The following is a 22057-nucleotide window of genomic DNA, read 5'->3' as shown; positions in this document are numbered from 1 at the left end:
TGAAAGGCCAGGAGGCCCTAGACTAGGAAAAAATTTTTAAAAACGTGGACAGATGGAAAAGAGTAAAGAAACAAAGAGGTACCCAGGGTTCTGCCAGAAGGAAAAGCCAGTGAAAAGTTACAGGCGGCAAAGAGAGCTGGAAGACTTGTGATAACAAGGATTTTAATTATCAGTGATGATATATGGTCATTTGGGGGAAGCTTTGTTGTTCAGTAACATAGCCACCTGTGTGACCCCATTTCCTCAAACCTTGAGGGGAGATGTATCCCCCAGTAGGGACACTGAAAGATCAAGAGGGACAACACAGTGAGACAATCAGTAATTTGGGGAGACGATTCCAGACCAAGAAGGTAAAGGTGACTGGGAGGAATCTTAAAACACCCCCCACACACACTTCCCTGCAAATATGGGAAGGATGCTGGTTTTCCCAGGACTTGTGAAATAGGGTTTGAGGAACTTTATTTACATTTCAAATGGGTGGCTCAGTTGGTTGAGCATCTGACTGATCAGGTCATGATCTCGTGATTCGTGAGTTCGAGCCCCACATCGGATGCACTGCTGTCACCCTGTCAGAGCAGAGCCCACTTGGGATCATCTGTCCCCTCCCCTGCTGGTGCTCTCTCTCTCAAAAAATAAATAAAACATTAAAAAGAAAGAAAGAAAAGAAAAACACATTTCAAATGGGTTAGTGACCCCAGAAGCTAGACGGGGCCAATCTTTGCAGCTGTGGATTGATGTGCCCTCTCCTGTAAGCCCAGCATCTAACTCAGCAGAATTAGTGCTGAATTAATTTGGTTAGCATGTGAAGATACTGGTTTTAAATTGGGCCATAGGAACCTGAATACAAATCTGTCTGCCCCTTTCCAGGGGAGAGTCTGGCTGATGAACAAGATCTTTTTCATTTGGTACCATAAATAACACATTCAGAAAGCTTCCATCAATTCAGTCCTGCGGAAATATTGGTGTCAGAATTAGCAACACTGTGCTCTTTGTATGACATGCGCCCTCTGATAGAGAACTCACTAATGCCCTCCCCAGTGGATTTTATTAATCGTACCTTACAAAGGGGCCCCTATTTGCTAAGAGACTGATTCGAAGATGCAAGCCTCAAGAATTATGCCATAGCTTGCCATTCCTTTTTCTTTTCCAGAAAGTCACTTTTTAAAGAAATAGAAATAATCATCTGTAGTTTTTTATTATAAAAACGCTACAGTCACAAAACTTGGAAAACCAAAGAGAGAAAAGAATCACACACCCCCTCTCATGCTGACACAAGCAGCTGTAAACATCGTAATTTATTTCCAGGGACACTTTGACATATTTCTTTGCAATTCTTCATTGTTTAATTTTTTTCAAAATTCAGGAAAACTTTCGAACACAGAAAATAACATTATAGGCATCCGTATACTCACCACTAAAATTTTAAAAATATGCCAACATTTTACTATGTAATTGCAGATCTCTCTTTTTAAATGAAGAAATAAATCATGATGGATATAGCAAGAGTTCCACCTTGGATCATAGCAGCCCCCACACCCCCACATGCTGAGACCACATTGTGCTGAAGGCAGCACGCAGTAGCGGGAGGTCTGACTTTGTACTTTTTACTGCATATTATATGTATTCATAAACATCTGCTGCTGTTTCCCAGGTGTTTTTGCAATGTACATAAATGATAATCTATTGTATCCTTTGGCTTTTTATTTTACCTTTCCACATCACACTGTTGAAGCTGACCCAGACCTAATCACTCGTTTTCATGGCCGTATTGACTGAAGAGTCTAGCTGATTCATTTGGCTGCTGTGAGAGGTCAGCTTGTTGCCACTTTGCTGCTACTGCAAACATTTTGAGCAGGTTGTTTGCTGTGACTCCTTGCCTGTAGATGAATCACTGGATCCTCCACCATATCCATCTTCACCTTTAGTAGAAAGTGACAGATCTGTCCCCAAAGTGTTTGGGGGACAAATTTTTACAAGTTCCCACCAGCCTTATTCTCTCCAAGACTTGGTAACTTCGGACATTTATATTTTCAGTTACTATTAGGTTGCATCTTTTCATTATTATTGTTGACCTGTCAGCTTCCTTTCATTCAGCTTCATGATACTTTCCATTGGATTGTTTGTCTCATGGTTGATTATTTGTATGGGTAGTGAGGGTGAATTTGGAAGGTTCTAGAAGCATTCAAAACATTTCCTGTTCTTTGTGGTGGTTACTTTGCTGGTATACTAGTGGGACACCTGTGCTCTCAGCTGTTTTTGTCTGGGTGGGGGATGTCCCTGCCAATTCCCACTGGTATAAACTATCCCAGAATGGAGAGAATTATTGGAGAGGCTGAACTTAGCAATGATACTATAAAAGAAAGATAAAGGGAACCAGTCTTCTGCTGGGGGCTCCTGTAACCATTTTTGTCAAAGATTCAACCAAGGTATGGTCTGGGTGAGTGAGGTTTAAGCTGACTTTGGGAAGTTGAGAAAATGAAGGAGGTTATAAATTAGGTCATTTGGAGACTGGGGAAAGTAGAGAGAAGGACCATGGACAGAAAGGGACTCAGGTAGGCCAGGAGACAGGAAAAACAGACTTGACACAGTACCCAGGGGTTTCAGTTTAATCCACAGGACCCTTGTCTCAGCTTTGTGCTCAGGGTCCATGCTGGGAAAATGGGAATGCTCTTCATTGTTAATGCCTCCCTCTTGCTTATCTCTTTCATCTATCAAATCAGTAGAGTGAAATCCTTCCCATTCATTCTCCTGCTATTCTTAGACACTCTTTCTCTTCCCCATCCCACAGCCACTCTGTTGGCCCAGGGGCTCTCTTTGTCCACTTGTGTGGATCAATGCAGTAGTCTCCTAGACAGCCTGTCCTTTCCAGTCCTCCAAGCACATTGTCCTAATGCAGTTCTCTAAAGCACACTTACCAGATGGCAGCACAGCTCAGGATACCTTAGTGCATTCCTCCTCACACCTGTACCCATTAGACTCATCTCCTTCAGCCTCTCTCCTTCCTTCTCCTTTGTATGTCACATTCATATGCACCTCCAAACCTTTGTTCACACTGTTTCACAGCCTGGAATATTCTCTTCCCTTTACTTGTTCAACCTTTCACAGCCAATCTCAAGACCTCTCTTGCCCATGAAGTCTTCTCTGGCCATTCCGGCTTCTCCGCTCCTACCTTTTTTTCTTTTATTTTAGAGAAAGCGAGAAAGCATGAGTGGAGGAGAGGGGCAGAGAGAGAGAGAGAGAGAGAGAGAATCTTAATCAGGTTACATACCCAAAACAGAGCCTGATGCGGGGCTCGATCCTGTAACCCTGGGATCATGACCTGAGTCAAAATCAAGAGTCGGACACTCTCCTGACTGAGCCACCCAGGTGTCCTCCACTGCTGCTTTTACTTTGCTTTCTGGCCAGAATTACAGGTGATCTCCAAGTTACCTATTACACCTAAATACAGAAAGACTGGACACTCTGCTCAGTGGTGACTACAATTTACTGAACTTATTATGTACTAGACAGTGTGTCTGTTTCCACTTTGATCTCTACCACAAATCCAAGAAGTACTGTTATTACCATATGTCATGGATTTGCATTCTAAGATCTCTGAAATTTGAAGCATCTTAACAATGGATGGCATTTTACTGCTGCAGTCACCACAGCAGTATGATTTCTTCCAGAGAATACCTGCATTTGCTCCTGTCAGAACCTGGGGCACTACCAAACAGAGGCCACTTTAAAATGAATTCCATGTTTGCTAGTGTGAATTCAATCCACTAACTGATCAGAATCCTGGTTTGTGGTTCAAATCCTCATGGAAGTTATATTTTTCTCTCTCCTCCATGTACCCAGATGGAGGCAGGGTACTTTTCTCACTGACCTTTCTGCATGGCACAGTTATTTCTCTTAATCTCACACAGAGAAGGATGTGGGTGTCTTAATTTTATGTGGAGGTCTCCTATTAGTCTCTCCATCTCGGGAATTTTTTTATTTCTTAGTTGTATATAAAACAATGGTATATAAAATGATTGTTTACACCTTATCTCTATGATACAGTAATCTCATTTGCATATTTAAAAAATGAAGGACTTAGTTCAGAGCCTGTGGACAGAGGTGAATGAAAGAAAGTACAGGAGGCACTTACAAATGCCTGTTGATTAATTCATTGGTTGATTGGTTCTGACCCCACATCTCTTGGAATTAGATTCACAATTGATCCACTTGACTCTGAATCCAAATATCAGGTGAACTGCCTTTAAATGAGGTATACACAACTTGATACATAAACTCACTTAAGCAAATGAGTGATATTTAATTTGTCATAATTGAAATCATCATATCATGGATTAAAAGAGATCAGATGTTGGGGCTGTCCTGGGACCACATTTCAGAGCAGACAGAGCAGGGGCTGGGGGACTCCTCAAGATCAGCTCAGCTCGCAAGTCTCTAAGATCTCCCGTCCACACTCCAGCTGGTTTTAAAGTTCCTTTGCACATGTTAGTTATTCTTCCACTTGTTATTCTTCGAGTGTTCTTTCAGAGAAAATCACAAATTTGAGTACTCTTCAGCAATTCCATGCTCAACAACATGGATGAAACCCACAGAGATACTGTTGCACCGGTCCCTTTAAGTAAAACTGAAAACTAAGCAAAATCAATATTCAGTAACAGAGGTCATGTGGGGGTTACGCTGGTGGGAGTGTAGAGACCGGGAAGGGCACAAAGCGGGCTTCTGGGATGCTGCTGATATTGTTTCCTAACCTGAGTGCTTACTATAGTCATCTGCTCATTTTGTGAACATTCTTCAAGCTGAACCCTCAGGGCACTGTGGTTTTCTGTATGAATGTTATGCTAAATTTTAAAAGGTTTACTTAAAAGCAAAAGAAAATCAAAATCACCCTGAAAACTGAGATGTTTAGAGATTACTGCTAAGAGAAAAAGCCTCAAAAGGGAGGAAGAGAGTAGGGAAAATAGAAAAGCTGAGGTGATTTAAATAATGCAGGCTGTGTGGCTCAGTCCCTTAACCATGCAATTTCAGCATGATCTCACCCATTCATGAGGTTGAGACCCATGACAGGCTCTATGCTGAGAGCATGGAGCCTGCTTAGGAATCTCTCTCTCTCTCTCTCTCTCTCTCTCTCTCTCTCTGTCTGCCCCTCCTCCATTCATTCCTTCTCTCTATCTCAAAATAAATATTTAAACAAACAAACAAACAAACAAAGCAGGAGGTGCTGGGGTTTGACTGCTGGGGTGGACACCCATACAGATTCCCACCTCAGCTTTTTTGCTTTCCTAGTTGGTACTCCAGGCAAACCGCAGCTATGATGGCAGAGTTCTTGACACTTTTAAGATGCTGTTTTAGCACTCAATGGGGAAAACTGAAAACCAGGCTGGCTACTTCCAGAAACAACCGGTGGCTTCTCTCCTGGCCTCTGAGCTCTGTTTGGATGCAAGAAGAGACGTGAAGGTGTCGCAACAGTGTCACAAATGCCGTGATCGGTGATGATCATTTGCAGGTGTTAGAGGCCTCTGTCCTCAGTGGCAGCTGGGGATCTTCAGATGGTTGGCCAACTGAGCAATCAGTCAGGTCCTGGGCAGGACCAGTGGCTGAGGAAAGTATTTTAGGGAGTCCACCCAGCCTACAAAAGGTGAAGGGCACAGCAGCGCTGTGACTTACCCTGGAAGTTCTCAATGTCTGGCCCCGTGCTGTCTGCCAGCTTGAGGAAGGCACTGAAGAGTGTTGGGGGAACAAACGGAAACCTCACGATGCTGATACTGACAGCATTACCAGGAAGAATCTTTATGAATCAGCTAGGTCTCTGGCTTTCTGGGTCATGTGGGATGTGTACAGGTTTGTGTGCAAATGCACACTGACCCAGCTGGTTCCTGTGGAGATTTAGTACAAGGTTTTGTGGATTTTGTTTCCCACTTACAGAGCAGCTTGTGTAAAAAAGAAATGAACCCTAAGCTGTGACAATTTACACTGGGCCAGGCCCAGGGGAGGGGAAGGTGATCCGGGGCCCCAGCTGCTGCTCAAAGCAGAGCTGTGTTCGCAGTGCTCCGGGAGCATGTATGCATCTTTGTTTTCTGCACAAGGAAAGGAAAGAGACTTCCTGCAGGAGCCCTATTGCCTAAGGCTTAGGGAGAAATTCTTTTTCCTGTTTCCAGAGAAAGAAAAAAAATCTATCAAGCAAATGATTCAAGGGTCAACTCCCCCACATTCACTGGGTAAACTGCAGGATGGTGCTTTATATGCAGTGTTGGGCCTGGCTCCTGAGTCACCTTGACCTACTTATTAAGCGCTGCTACACTTGAGGCAACAAACTGTCCTCTAAGTAACAACATGACAATGAGTTACTGACGCTACCTCATCCATGGGTTTTGGAAAATTACTTCCAGTCACGTTAGCATTTTAAAAAATGTCTTGACAGAGGCACCCAGGTGGCTCAGTGGGTTAAGCGTCTGACTCTTGGTTTCAGCTCAGGTCATGATCTTGCAGTTCATGAGTTCGAGCCCCACTTGGGCTCTGCATTGGCAGCGTGGAACTTGCTTGGGGTTCTGTCTCTCTCCCTCTGCCCCTCCCCCACTTGTGCTGTCTCTGTCACTCTCAAAATAAATAAATAAACTTAAAAAATTTTTCTAATGTTTTGACAAACCAAGAAAAAGGCATGAAACTACTCGTTCCCAGCATGTTGGGTCGAACACTAATAGGAAGATGTTGCTTTGCTCTCCCTGTTGTGGGATGTGATCTTTTTTTGACCCTGCCCAGCTAGGTCTGTGCTCCTGGGCACAAATCCTGAGTGCCCAATATGCCCCTGCACCGTGATGCCATCTTCTGTGTGGAGCCCATGGTTCCTCCAGGCAGTGATGCCCCAGAATGACCAGGGACAGGGCAGCCGTGTGAGCTGAGGCAGGGGCGTTTGTTGAGTTTCTCATTCATCCTGAGGAAGGGTTCTACTGTTTCCAGTGGAGATGACTGCTGCTTAGAGATATGGCCTCTTGCTTCACAGTGAAGTGGCTGGAGGAAAACCAACTATTTCTTCCTTTCACAGCAGTGTGTGTTCTCTGGGAAATATGGAGCACAGTTCTTGCCAACTGCTCTGGAAATCTGAGCCCCTGCAATGTTCACAGATTGCAGATGTGCAGCACAGAACACGTCGAAGCCGTCGCTTCCTAAAGGGGAATAGATCTGCTCTGAATCTCACCCTCCCACCACAGGCGGCCAAAACCTTTCAAAGTTGACTTTTTGACCAGGTTTACAAAAGTGGCACCTGTTTGGAACATCCATGTTTAACCCACATGAATTTACTGTCTCCCCAAGATGACGCAACTCTTCCCTCTTTCAATGAATGACATGATAAACAAGTGAATGATCTTCCGAAGCAAGTTCACTTCCTAAATTCTTATCTGGACCAAAATGAAGGAACTCAGTTGTCTACATTCTCACTTTCCCTCCCGGCCAGGGCAACATGTGCATGAAGAAAAGTGCTTTCTCAACACTGGGGCTAGTGCCTGAGTCTGCAGCTAACAGGAGCTGGACTTCCATGACCAACTGCTGAATGGAGGTCCCGCTTGAGGGGGGTGGGAAGTTCTCCACAACCTGTTTCCCTTGCTGGTGGTCCCTGCTCTGCAGATTGGTTCAGATGCTTCAGGCTAAATTGAATCTGCAGAGAGGAGGTCTGGTCAGCAATGCCAATGTATGGTCCAGGGAACAGGTCTACCTGCTGCTAGAAAGAAATGCCCCCAGGGTCAGCTGATCACAGGGTCAAGAACACAGTTCAACATTTCTCTTATCCATCTAGTTACATCCATTCCACAGGGATTTGGGTTTGCAAGTCCCTTCTCTCGCTACTTTTGCTCTCTCTCTTTTCTTTCTCTGACATTTTCCTGGTCTTTTCTACCCACACAGTTCTCCTGAAAAAAGAGTCCTGTCTCCACCAGGAGGTCCATCCACAGTGAGGTCCTGGAGGTCATTTTGAATATGGTCTTCACATTTTCTCCTCATAGGAGACCATTAGGAGGAGCTCAAAATATTTTCCTTCTACAGCAATGCCTCTTATAGCCAAAATCCCTTGGGTATCATAGGAACAAATTTATGTTTCAACTCCATCTTACCATGTACCTCCTCTCCTATTGGATGCCAAGAGGGGGGAAAAAACCAACCTCACCATATGGGATTTCTCCTTAAACATTCCTTATAATTGTAGCATCAAACTTTGTCCCCTTTCAGAAACTGGCAAGTCACTTTTTGAGGCAGGGCCCCCTTTCTTAAGTCCACAGAATCCTAAAATATGGATACTGCCAAATTCGCCTCTCCTGATGGTCCATTGCCAAGGAAAAACAGGCCCTAGTTTTATTTAGAAGTCTTTAAAAATAGTGTAGGAGGTGGGAGGGTAGATTAAGTGACCTCCAAAGTCCAGCCTAGACTCAGGAAATTCTGATAAATTTGGAAATGTAGGTTGCAAGAGACTGGGGGTGAGGGGCTTCACACAATGAGGCCCTTTTCAGCATTTGCTGCTGCAGTCTGATGAGCTGAATTAATCACTGTTCTTCACAATCAACTAAGGAAAATGGCCTTTCCTTCAAAAACCAGCTGTCAGCAATGACTATAAATTGGTTCATTTTACATGGAAAGATGTCCTGTGATAGGTTGTCAGCTAAATGAATGCTTACTTTGATGTAATTTGAAACAGAGTGTTAGAAGTGGCAATATATGAATAGAATAAGACAGGGTAATAAACAGCAATTTCTTCAGTCACACTAAGGCACCACAAAGAACATCCAAGGGGTAAATTTTGAGGCTGACAAGTAAAAATCATAATCCTAACAATGATGCCTAATGTTTATTGAGCACTTGGTATGTCCTAGACACTGTACTAAGTGGATTATTTGCATTATCTTACTTACCACTGAAATATATCCAAAAAAGACTGTTTGCTACCGAGACCTGCCAAGCCCTCATCAAAATCACAGACCCATGTCAATGATCTAAATATACCAATTAAAAGAGATTGCCAAACAAACAAACAAACCAAAGACAGAGATTGCCAAAGTGGATCAAAAAACATGACCCAACTATGCTTTGTCTGCGAGAAACCCATTTTAAATATAATGATATACATAGATTAAAAGTAAATGAATGAAGAAAAATATACCATGCTAACACTAATCAAAAGCAAGCAGGAGGAGCTATCCTAAATTCAGACAAAACAGACTTCAAAGTAGGAAACGTTATCAGGAATAAAGAAAAGCAGTACACAGTGATAAGGAGGGGAATTCTCTAGGAAAACATAACAATTACTAATGTGTATGTGCCTAACAGGCTGTGTGAGGCAAAAACTAGTAGAAATGCAAGGAGAAATAGATGAATCCACTATGATAGTTGGAAACTTTAACTCCCTCTCTCAGAAATGGACAGATCCAGCTGGCAGGAGATCAGAAAGAGCATTGTTGAACTCTACGACACCATCAGTCAACTAGATATAACTGACATTATAAACTACTTCATCCAACTACAGAAGAACACATACTTTTATCAAGTTCACATAGAAAATTCACCAAGACAGACCACATTCTAAGCCATAAAACACACCTTAATAATTTTATAAGAGTAGAAATCATACAATTTCTGCTCCTCGGCCACAGTAGAATTAAACTACAAATCAAAAGCAGAAAGGTAGCTGGAATACCCTCAAAAATGTGGAAGTTAAACAACAGGCTTCTAAATAACACGTGGGTTATTTAGGATAAATTTTAAAATATTTTGAACTAAATGAAGAAATCTCAGGATAAATTTTAAAATATTCTGAACTAAATGAAAGTGAAAACATAAATTATCAAAATCTGTAGGATGCAGTGAAAACAGTGCTTAGAGCAAAATGTATAGCATTGAATGCATATTTTAGAAAAGAAGAAAGATATAAATCAGTAATATAAATTTTTACCTTAGGAACTTAAAAAAGGAAAGAAAATAAAATCCAAAATCAACAGAAGAAAAGAAAGAATAAGAATTAGAGCAGAAATCAATGAAATTTTTTCTTTTTCCTTTTTCAACTTTATTTTCATTCCAGTATAGTTAACGTACAGTGTTATATTAGTTTCCAGTATACAATATAGTGACTCAGTACCTACATACAACACCTGGTGCTCATCACAACCAGTGTTCTCCTTAATCTTCATCATCTATTTAACCCATTCCCCTACCCTCCTCCCCTTTGGTAATCATCAGTTTTTTCTCTGTAGTTGAGTCTGTTTCTTGGCTGTCTCCATCCTCTCTCTTTCCCTCTCTCTCTCTCTCTCTCTTTGCTTGTTTTTTTTTTGTTTCTTAAATTCACATATGAGTGAAATCATATGGTATTTGTCTTTCTCTGACTGACTTATTTCACTTAGAGTTATACTCTCTAGCTCCATCCATGTCATTGCAAATGGCAAGAGTTCATTCTTTTTTATGGCTGAATAATATTCTATTGCATATATATATATATATATATATATATATATATATATCACATCTTCTTTATCCATTCATCTATTGATGGACACTAGGACTGCTTCCATAATTTGGCTATTGTAAATAAAGAAAACTCAACCAAACCAAAATCTGGTTCTTTGAGAAGATTGATAAAACTGATAAGCTCTTAGCCAAGCTAACTAAAAATATAAATAAATAAAAATAAAAAGAGGACACAAACTACTAATATCCAAAATGAAAGAGGAGCATCATTATAGGTCCCATGGAAATTAAAAGGATAATACTATGAGCAACTTTATGCCCACAAATTTGATAACCTAGAAAAAGGGACCAATTCCTTGAAAAACACAATCTGCCAAAATTCACACAAAAAGAAATAGTCTGAATAGGCTATATCCACTAAAGAAATTAAATCAACAACATTCCCTAATAGAAAGCAACAAACCTAGATGGGTTCACTGGTGAATCCTACCAAACATTTAGGGAAGAAATGATATAAATTCTCCACAATCTCTTTCAGAAGTTACCAGCAGAGGGGATCTTTCCTGACTCATTCTATGAGGCCAGCATTACACTAATACCCAAAATAGACAGACATTAGAAGGGAGGAAAACTATAGACCAAGATCTTTCATGAACATAGATGCAAAAATCCTCAACAAAATATTATCAAATAGAATCCCACATATACACCATGACCAAATGGGATTTATCCAGGTATGCAAGGCTGGTTCAACATTCAAAAAGCAATTAATATAATTTATCACACAAACGAAATGAAAAAAAATCACATGATCATATCAATAGATTAAGAAAAAGCCTTTAATAAAATCCAACATCCAATTTCAATTAAAAAAAAAAAAAACCTCTCAGTAAAGTAGGAGTACAGGGAAACTTTCTCAACTTGATAAAGACTATAAAAAATCTACAGGTAGCATCATACTTATGGTAAGAAACTTGAAGCTTTCCCACTAAGATATAGTACAAGGCAAGGATGTCCCCTCTCACTACTCCTTTTCAACATTGCCCTGGAAGTCCTTGCTAATGCACTAAGGAAAGAAAAAATACACCAATTGGGAAGGAAACACATAAAGCTATCTTTGTTCATAGATGACATGATCATCTATATAAAAGATCATCTATGTAGAAATGACTAAAAAACCCTGCTGGAACTTATCAATTATAGCAAGGGTGCAGGGTACAAAGTTGATATACAAAAGTCATTTGCTTTCCTATATACTGATAATGAGCAAGTGACATTCACAAACCTTTTACATTAGCACCCTCCAAAATTAAATACTTAGTTATAAACCCAACAAAACATGTATAAGACCTATATGAAGAAAACTACAAAAACTTTTTTTCAAATTTTTATTTAAATTCTAGTTAGTTAACATACAGTGCAATATTGGTTTCAGGAGTAGAATTCAGTTATTCATCAATTACATACACTACTCAGTGTTCATCATAACAAGTGCCTTCCTTAACACCTATCACCCATCTAGCCCATCCCCCCCCATCAACCCTCAATCTTTAAGAGTCTTTCATGGTTTATTTCTCTCTCTCTTCCCGCCCTCCATATGTTCATCTATTTTGTTTCTTAAATTCCACATATGAGTGAAGTCATGTGGTATTTGTCTTTCTCTGACTGACTTATTTCCCTTAGCATAATATACTCTAACTCCAACCATGGTGCAAATGGCAAGATTTCATTCTTTTTTATGGCTGAGTAATATTCCAGTGTATATATATATATATATATACATACCACATCTTTATCCATTCATCAGTCAATGGGCATTTTGGGTTCTCTCCATAGTTTGGCTATTGTTGATAATGCTGCTATAAATATAAAGGTACATGCCTATTTAAATCTGTATGAAAACTACAAAATTCTGATGAATGAAATCAAAGAAGAACTAAATAAATGCAGAGATATTCCATATTCAAGAATATAAAGACTAAATATTGTCAAGATATCAGTTCTTCTCAACATGATCTGTAGATCCAATGCAATCCCAATCAAAATCCCAAGAAGTTATTTTATGGATAGCAACAAATGGATTCTAAAGTTTTTATGAGAAGTCTGATAAGAAGATGACAATGGAGTAAGAGGACCCTAAGCTCCCCTTGTCCCAGGAATACAACTAGATTGCTATGAAATTATCCTAAATAACCCAGAAATAGACCTAAGAACTGACAGAACAAACTCCGCAACTAAAGGGACAGAAGAGGCCACACTGAAGAAGGTGGGAAGTATGAAGACATGGTTTAGGGCAGAAATGGATCATTAATGCTGCAGAGGAAAGAAGCTGTGGTCAGGGAGAAGGGCAAGAAAGAGAGGAGTGCACAGAGGAATGCCCACGGAGAATATTTCCCCAAAGCCATCGGCTTGGAAAACAAAAGGGGCTGAATTTCATGAATTCTTGCAAAAGCAGGTCTTAAAGCCTAAAGTTTTAAAGGTCAGCAGGCTTGGCTGGGATAGAGCCCAGAGGGCACTGTGCTGCTCCTGGAGAGAAAGTATACAAACAATTCAGGGGCAGACAGCATGGAAACAGTGGTCTGAAGAATGCCTGGAGCACACAGAGAGATTATTTGCTCTTCTCAGAGCACATCCTTGAGAGACAGCATTCACAGACATGCCTTTCTGTGAACAAAGGAGCTGGCTGGAGTCATTTTTGTCCCCACCCCTTGGCATAAATGCAGAGCCACCTGTAGGAAGGAGTGCAGCACCAACATTGTTTGCCTAACTTCCTTACACAAGCCCCACTCCCTGTGCTCTGGCAGGAGTGCCCTTCTTTGGCAAGCTTGCCTCAGTCCCAGTATGGTGGGCCTTTCCCCCAGAAGACCAGCACAAACCCCTGCCCATACCACATCTCCCAACCAAAGAGTTCTTTTCAGGGCCTCAGTCCTGGTGGAGGTAGTATCAGGTTTCATAAGCAGACCAGAGCACACCTGGTTAAAACTCGTACATTCAGGTCAGGGACAAAACACTGCCCATTGCAGGCAAGGAGAGCCTCTGCAGATGACTGACCTGAAGGAAAGAGTAGCCAGAAGATAAAAGCATAGCACACACAGAGATACTCCCTGAAGCTCCAGGCCCTGGGCACTACAGGACCTCTTCTTTATAAAGCCATTAGTTTCAGGAGCAGAAGACATAATCAGTTTTTCTAGCACACAGAAGAAGGCAGAGCCTTAGACAAAATGCAAAGATGGAGGAATTTATCCCAAATGAAAGAACAAGATAAGGCCATAGCCAGATATGAACAAAACAGATATAAGTAACATGACTGATGGAGAACTTAAAGCAATAATCATGAGAATACTCACTGGGCTTGAGAAAAGAAGACATCAGTGAGACCTCCATCACAGAGATAAAAGAGTTAAGGAATTAATCAAAGAGGAAGAGGGCAATACATGAGATTGGAAATAGGCTTAATACAATGACACAAGAATGGAAGAAGCAGAGGAACAAATTAGTGACCTAGAAGATAAAATAATGGAAAGTAAGGTGAACAATAAAAGATAAAGAAGAATTATGAAACACAAGAATAGTCTTAGGGAACTCAGTGACTCCATGAAATGTTTCATTTATATTATAGGAGTTGCAGAAGAAGAGAGAGAAAAAGGGGAAGAAATTTAAGTTTAAGAAATAGCAGAAAACTTCCCTAATCTGAGGAAGGACACAGACATCCAAATCCAGGAGGCATAGGTCAAAATCAACAAAAGCAGACCAACACCAAGACATATTGTAATTAGGGGCACCTGGGTGGCTCAGTCGGTTGAGCATCCAACTTTAGCTCAGGTCATGATCTCACACTCCATGAGTTTGAGCCCCACATCAAGCTCTGTGCTGACAGCTCAGACCCTGGAGCCTGCTTCAGATTCTGTGTCTTCCTCTCTCTCTGCCCCTAACCCACTCATGCTCTGCCTCTCTCTGTCTCAAAAATAAATAAAAGCATTTTAAAAAATTAAAAAAAGACATATTGTAATTAAATTTGAAAAATATACTGATAAAGAAAATAATCTTAAAAGTAACAGAACAAAAGAAGTCCCTATATTACAAAGGAAGACTCATAAGACTAGCTGCAGGTCTCTCCACAAAAACTTGACAAGATAAAAGGGAGAGTGGCATGATATATTCAAAGTGCTGAATGGGAAAAATCTGCAGCCGAGAATACTCTATTCAGCAAGGCTACCATTCAGAATAACAGGAGAAAGCAAGAGTTTCCCAGACAAACAAAAACTAAAAGAGTTCATGACCACTAAAAAAGCCCTGCAAGAAATGTTAAAAAGGGACACTTTGAGTGCAAAGGAGAGAGGTAAGTGACAAAGATAAGAACGGATCAGAGAAAATATCCAAAAACAATGACAACACAGGTAATAAAATGGCACTAAATATATATCTATCAATAATTACTTTGAATGTAAAAGGACTAAACACTCGAATAAAAAGACATACGGTGTTGGAATGGATGAAAAAAAGAAGACCCGTCTATACGCCTCCTACAAAAGATTCCTTTTAGACCTAAAGACACCTGCAGATTGAAAGGGAGCGGTGGAGAAATATTTATCATCCAAATGAATGTCAAAAGAAAGCTGCAATAGCAATACTTATATAGGACAAAGTAGACTTTAAAACAAAGACTGTAACAAGAGACAAAGAAGGGCACTATATCATAATAAAGGGAACAATCCAACAAAATGTCATAACAATTATAAATATCTATGCACTTGACATCAGATCACCCAACTATATAAAACAATCAATAACAAACATAAATAACTAATTGATAATTTCACAATAATAATAGGGGACATTATCACCCCACTTACATCAATGGACACATCATCTAAACAGAAAATCAAAAAGGAAACAATGGCTTAGAAAGACACATGGGTCAGATGGACTTAACAGATATATTCAGAGCATTCCATCCTAAAATAGCAGAATACACATTTTTTACATGAACATGCAATATTCTCTAGAATAGATCACATATTAGGTCATAAAACAGGCCTTAACAAGTACAAAAATATTAAGCCATACCATGTGTCTTTTCTGACCACATGCTATGAAACTAGAAGTCAACCACAGACAAAATTTGAAAAGACCACAAATACATGGAGGTTAAACAACATACTACTAAACAATAAATGGGTTAACCAGGAAATAAAAGAACAAATTTTAAAAAATAAATGTAAACAAATAAAAATGGAAACACAGCAATCCAAAACCTTTGGGATGCAGCAAAAACAGTCCTAAGAGGGAAGTTTATATCAGTACAGGCTTACCTCAAGACTCAATAAAAACCTCAAATAAACAACCTAAACTTACATTTAAAGGAGCTAGACAAAGAACAACAATGAAGCCTAAAGCCAGAAGAGGAAAGAAATAATAAAGATTAGAACAGAAATAAATAATACAGAAACTAAAAAACAATAAAACATATCAGTGAAACCAATAGAACATATCAATGAAACCATATCATTCACCATGAGATTTATTCCTGGTTTGCAAGAGTGGTTTCTTTGAAAAAAATAATAAAATTGGTAAACCTCTAGCTAGACTTATCAAAAAGAAAAGAGAAAGGACATAAATAAATAAAATCACAAACAAGAAAGAAATAACAACCAACACCACAAAAATACAAAGAATTATGAGAGTATTGGGAAAAACTATCAGCCAACAAATTGGACAACATAGAAGAAATGGATAAATTCCTAGAACCATACAAACTACCAAAATCGAAACAGGAAAAATAGAAAACTTGAACATACTGATAACCAGGAAAGAAATTGCGTCAGTAATCAAAAAAACTCCCAACAAACAAAAGTCTGAACCCAGATGATTTCACAGGCAAATTCTACTAACCTTTCAAAGAAGAGTTATTATCTATTAAAACTTCTAAAAAAAGAGAAAAGGAAGGAAAACTTTCAAATTCATTCTATGAGGCCAGCATTACCCTGATACCAAACACATCACTAAAAAAGAGAAGTATAGGCCAATATCCCTGATGAACATGGATGCAAAAATTCTCAATAAAATACTAGCAAACTGAATCCAAGAGTTCATTTAAAAAGCCATTCACCACAATCAAGTGGGATTTATTCCTGGGTTGCAACTGTGGTTCAATATTCACAAATAAATCAATGTAACACACCACATTAATAAAAGAAAGGATAAAAACCATATGATAATTTTAGTAGATGCAGAGAAAGCATTTGACAAAGTACAACATCCATTCATGATAAAAGCCCTCAACAAAATATGGATAGGGGAAACATACTTCAACATAACAAAGTGCATATATGAAAACCCACAGCTAGGGGCGCCTGGGTGGCGCAGTTGGTTAAGCGTCCGACTTCAGCCAGGTCACGATCTCGCGGTCCGTGAGTTCGAGCCCGCGTTGGGCTCTGGGCTGATGGCTCAGAGCCTGGAGCCTGTTTCCAATTCTGTGTCTCCCTCTCTCTCTGCCCTTCGCCCGTTCATGCTCTGTCTCTCTCTGTCCCAAAAATAAATAAACGTTGAAAAAAAAAAAAAAAAAAAAAGAAAACCCACAGCTAGTATCATCCTAAATAGGGAAAAACTGAGAGGTTTTCCTCTATAGTCAGGAACAAGACAAGAATATCCATTCTCACCACTGTTTTTTAACATAGTACTGGAAGTCCTAGTCATAACAATCGGAAAAGAAAAAGAAATAAAAGGTATCCAAATCAGCAAGGAAGAAATAAAACTTTCATGGTTAGCAGATGGCATGATACTACATATAGGAAACCTGAAAGATTCCACCAAAAAAAAAAAAAACAACCCTGCTATAACTGATAAATGATCTCAGATAATAGGATGCAAAATCAACATAAAGAAATCTGTTTATTTCAATACAACAATAATGAATCAGGAGAAACAGAAATTAAGGAATCAATCCCATTTATAATCTCACCAAAAACAATGATACCTAGGAACAAACCTAACTAAAAAGGTGAAAGACCTGTACTCTGAAAATCATAAAACACTGGTGAAAGGAATTGAAGGTGACAAAAAGAAATAGAAAGACATCCCATGCTCATGAATTGGAAGAACAAATATTGTTTAAATGTCTCTACTACTCAAAGAAATCTACAGAGTTAATGCAATCCCTATCGAAATACCACCAGCATTTTTCACAGATCTAGAACAAATAATCCTGAAGTTTTTATGGAACCACAAAAGACCTAGAATGGCCAAAGCAACCTTGAAAAAGAGAAGCAAAACTGGAGGCATCATAATTTCGGACTTCAAGTTACATTACAAAGCTGTAATAATCCAAACATATGGTAGTGGCACAAAAATAGACACATAGATCAATGGAACGGAATAGAAAAGCCAGAAATGGACCCAAAACTGTATGGTCAGTTAATCTTAAATAAAGCAGGAATGAATATGCAATGGAAAAGAACAGTCTCTTCAGCAAATGATGTTGGCAAAACTGGACAGCAACATGCAGAAGAATAAAACTAGACCACTTTCTTACACCATACACAAAAATAAATTCAAAATGGATTTAGTCCTAAATATGAGACCTGAAACCATAAAAATCCTAGAAGAGAGTACAAGCAGTAATTTCTCTGACCCCAGCTGTAACAACATTTTTCCAGATATGTGCAAGGGAAACAAAAGCAAAAATAAATTATTGGGACTTCATCAAAATTAAAAGCTTCTGCACAGCGAAGGACATATCTGATAAAGGGTTAGTATCCAAAATATATAAAAAACTTATAAAGCTCAACACCCAAAAAGTGAATAACCCAATTAGAAAATGGGCAGAAGACATGAATAGATATTTTTCCAAAAAAGATATCCAGATGGCCAACAGACACATGAAAAGATGTTCAACATCACTGATCATCAGGGAAATACAAATCAAAACTACAATGAGATATCACCCCACACCTGTCAGAATGGCTAAAATCAACAACACAAGAAACAAGATGTGTTGGCAAGAATGTGGAGAAAAGGGACCCTCTTGTACTGTTGATGGGAATGCAAACTGGTGCGGCTACTGTGGAAAACAGTAAGGAGGTTCCTCAAAAATTAAAAATATAACTACCCTATGACCCAGCAATTGCACTAATAGGTATTTACCCAAAGAATACAAAAACACAAATTCAAAGGGATACATGCACCCCAATATTTATAGCAGCACTATCAACAATAGACAAAGTATGGAAAGAGTCCAAATGTCCATCAACAGATGAATGGATAAAGAATAGGTGGTATATATATACAATGGAATATTGCTCAGCCATAAAAAAGAATGAAATTTTGCCATTTGCAACAACATGGATGGAGCTACAGAGTATTATGCTAAGTGAGTCAGGGAAAGACAGAAAGCATATGACTTCAGTCATATATGGAATTTAAGAAACAACAAACAAGCAAAAGGACAAAAAAAAAGAGAGAGAGAGGCAAACTAAGAAACAGACTCTTAACTATAGAGAACAAACTCATGTTTACCAGAGGATAGGTTGGGGGGTGTGGTTATACAGGTGATGAAAATTAAGGAGTACACTTATAATGAACACTGTGTGATATATGGAAGTGTTGAATTGTTATATTGTACACCTGAAAATAATATTACACTGTATGTTAACTAACTTAACATAAAACTTAAAATTCAAATAAAATAAAATAAAATTCAAATAAAATTCAAATAAAAACTTAAAAAAATAAAAGTTTTTATAAGAATCAAAAGATCCAAAATAACCAACACAATAGTGAAAGACAAGAACAAAATCAGAGAAATGACAGCATCTAACTTCAATAATTAGAGAACTATGGTAATCAATGCAGTGTAGCTTGGTAGAGAATAGACAAATAGATAGTGGAACAGAACAAAAAGCTGAGAAATAGACTCTCCCAAATCTTCCATCATTGAAAAAGGAGCTAAAGCAATACAACAGAGCAAAGATAGCCTTTGCAACAAATGGTTCTGAAACAACTGGAAATCACATAAAAAAAAAAAAAAATCTGGACACAGACCATACACCCTTAGCAAAAATTAACACAAAATGAGTCATAGATCTAAATGTAAAAACAAAACAAAACAATGAAACTCCTAAAAGATAACAGAGGAGAAAATTGAGGTGACCTTTGGTATGGCCATGGCTTTTTAGAAACAATACCAAAGGCATGATTCATGAAAGAAATAATTGATAAATTAGACTTCATTAAAATTCAGAACTTCTGCTCTTCAAAGGCAGTCCAGAGAATGAGAAGACCAAGCTACCACGTGGGAGAAAAGATTGCAAAACATGTGTTTGATAGAGGAATGTTATCCAAAATACACAAAGAACTCTTAAAACTCTGCAATAAGAAAAAAAAACCCTCCATTTAAAAAGAAGTCAGAGACCTTAACAGATACCCCACCATCGAAGATAAACAGATGACAGATATGTATATAAAAAGATACTGCACATTATTTGTCATCAAGAAAATGAAACTTAAAACAACAATAAGATACCACTACACACCTATTAGGATGGTCAAAATCCAGAAATCTGGCAAAACCAAATGTTGATGAGGATGTACAGCAACAGGAACTCTCACACATTGCTGGTGGGAATGCAACTTTGCAAAGACACTTTGGAAGACACTTTGGCACTTTCTTCAAAAACTAAACATACTTGGTGAGCACTTGGGTGGCTCAGTCGACTGAACATCCAACTTCAGCTCAGGTTGTGATCTCACCGTTCAGGAGTTCGAGCCCCTCATTGGGCTCTGTGCTGACAGCTCAGAGCCTGGAGTCTGCTTCAGATTCTGTGTCTCCCTCTCTCTCTGCTCCTCCCCCACTCACACTCTGTGTCTCTCTCTCTCAAAAATAAATAAACATTAAAAACTTTTAAAAAATTAAACATACTCTTACCATACAATCCAGCAGTCATTGAAAATTTATGTTCATACAAAAACATGTGCACAAATGTTTATGGCAGCTTTATTCATAATTGCTAGAACTTAGAAGCAACCAAGATGTCTGTCCTTCAGGAGGCGAAAGGATAAATAAACTGTGGTACATCCAGACAATGGAAGATTATTCAGTGTTAAAAAGAAATAAGCTACCATCCATGAAAACACACAGAGGAGACTTAAATGCATATTAGTAGGTAAAAGAAGCCAATACTATATAATTCCAACTACATGACATTCTGGAAAAGGCAAAACTACATAGATAGTAAAGGTATCAGTGGTCACCAGGAGTTAGCAGAGAGATAGGGATGAACAGGCAAGCACAGAGAATGTTTAGGCAGTGATACTCTGTATGATACCACACTGGTAGATACATGTCATCATACATTTGTCTAAACCTATAGAAAGTACAACACCAAGAGTGAATCCTAATGTCATCTATGGCCTTTGAGTGATTTTGCATGAATGTGGGTTCATCCATTGTAACAAATGTCCCACTCTGGTGGGGGATGTTGATGATGGGGAGACTGTGCATGTGTGGAGGTAGGGGGTATATGGGAACTCTCTGTACCTTCCTCTCAAGTTTCCTGTGAACCTACAACTGCTCTAAAAAATATAGTCTGCTTTTCAAAAGTCACTACATTTCTATAAGGAGTATTGAATGATTAGAAGTTTAAATTTAAGCAACAGCATCAGGTCCCAGCGCTTTGGGCGCAATGACACAGTGGCCAGGCAGCTCCTCGCGGGGAAGTCTCTCCCAGTCTGTAGCCAAGCAGACTTCTCTCTGGTGAAATCATCCTGAGACGCCCAAGGGAAAGTCAGCTCAGCTAGAGGCACTATAAAGGACGAGCCCAAGCAGTTGTCAGCCAAACCTGTCCCTACAGAACTGGAAATTAAGCCACAAATGGCCAACAAAAAAGATAAATCTTCAGGCAAAAATAAACAAATAAATAAAGTGGAAACAAAAGGTGAAAGGAGAACAAAACAGGAAACTGGTCAACAAAGAAACTGAAGAAGCCTTGCCTATAAAAAACTGAAAAACGAGTAACTAGGAGAGGCCAGCCTCCAAAGAAGGAGAGAAGGAAGCCAAATCTGATTAACAGCCTACAACGGAGTCTTATCAGTGCTCCCGGATCTTTCTTCTCATACAAGGACATAGTCTACCAGCTGTTCTGTAAATACCAGTTTTAGAACCTAAGAAACATGTTTTTTAAAAAGAAGGAAATTTACTTCATCATTTTTTAAAATGTATGTAGATAAATGGAAATTGTGTGTGTGTGTGTGTGTGTGTGTGTGTGTGTGTGTGTGTGTGTGTTTAGAAGTGAAATCAAGTGCTGGCTGTTTATTTTTCTGATCGAAAAATAGTGGGATATTGAAATAAGGGAGGTTTTGACTCCTTGGATGTTAATATTCCATCGGCTGCTAAGAGGAGAGTTTTTATATCCCATGATACGAGATGAAGGAAATGGCAATTTGGAGTCACAACCACAGATTTAATATGTCTTCAAGTGCTAAATTCATTAACTTCTATTCCCAAGTTGTTTGTAAAATTGTGGCCTGATCTTTGTCACCCCTGACAGAATTGGGTGATCTCTGTAAACCTTTGGTCATGATAATCCATTTTTCCCTAATGATTTTGTTAATGTGCTGTGAA

The sequence above is a fragment of the Felis catus genome, chromosome B2 (genome assembly GCF_018350175.1).
Source record: "Felis catus isolate Fca126 chromosome B2, F.catus_Fca126_mat1.0, whole genome shotgun sequence".
NCBI lineage: Eukaryota > Metazoa > Chordata > Mammalia > Carnivora > Felidae > Felis > Felis catus.
The sequence above is the reverse complement of the archived record's forward strand: the minus strand, read 5'-3'. Positions refer to the sequence as shown.